This window comes from Megascapheus bottae, chromosome 22 (genome assembly GCF_031878675.1).
Source record: "Megascapheus bottae isolate mThoBot1 chromosome 22, mThoBot2.hap1, whole genome shotgun sequence".
NCBI lineage: Eukaryota > Metazoa > Chordata > Mammalia > Rodentia > Geomyidae > Megascapheus > Megascapheus bottae.
Window position 1 is genome coordinate 33,005,721 of NC_143530.1, and position 1,054 is coordinate 33,006,774.

The following is a 1,054-nucleotide window of genomic DNA, read 5'->3' on the forward strand; positions in this document are numbered from 1 at the left end:
ACCAGGGACTTTTTCTAGGTCCTCCATGGGGACTTGGAGCTCAGGCAGACACTCTGCTGGCGTGAGAGTCAGAGCATTATCATGAGGTCCCAAGGGAGAGGTGTGAGTGCTGTTGGGGCTTTAGGCACGGCAGCTTGGCCCTGTCTGTGCGCTGCAGAGAAGCCCTTTTCTACATCCCTTGGTAACATTTTACCATGACACTGGCATTTACACTCCTGGATGTGTAGCATGTAGGAGCGGCCTTCCTGCAGGTATGGGCACAGTGTGGGTGACATAGTGATTTGTGGCTGGATGTGGCTAGGAATGGTCTTAGGTCACAAAGGGAAAAGTTGCTAGCTGCAAGCCTAGAACTGAAGGATTTTGATGGAATCTTCCCAGTAATCTCAGGACTAGAACTCATGAAACTAGGACCCTATTTCACCATCAGCTACACTCCCTAACTTAGGTAGGATGATGGGTGTGTACAGTCATACAAGTTTATTCATTGAAATAGGGGGGCTCAGTAACTTTCCCTTCCATCTGGCCTTGAACAGCAATTCTCTTGAACTCTGCCTCCTAAATACTGGAGTTTTAAGCATTTGCTACCATACTTAATAAAATACCAGATCTCGACCTCTTCACATCTTTATATACATTTTACCAATGTAGAAGGAATAATGATCAGATTTGGATATTTTTGTTTTACCAAGCTTGAAAATAATAATTATAATATCTTGATGGTTTTATATACGATTTTACCTTATATAGAGGGCTTACCTAGCATAATTGAGGCCCTGGGTTTGGTCTACAACACTGGAAAATAATATATATATATACATATATATCAAAGAAGTAATCTTCCCTATAAAAATGAGCCCAAATAAGTTGAGATTTTGTTGTCCTGGGAGTTTGTAATGTTAAAGTTTACACGAGATCAGCATCCAGCAAAGTTCTATTCTAGTTCAAGCATAAAGAAGATAGAGAGGGTGGCTTTACTTAAAGTATGGTTTTAAAGAATCCAGAAGGACACTAGGCACAGAGATTGTGGTTTGCTTGGGAGTGTGTAAAGTTATAC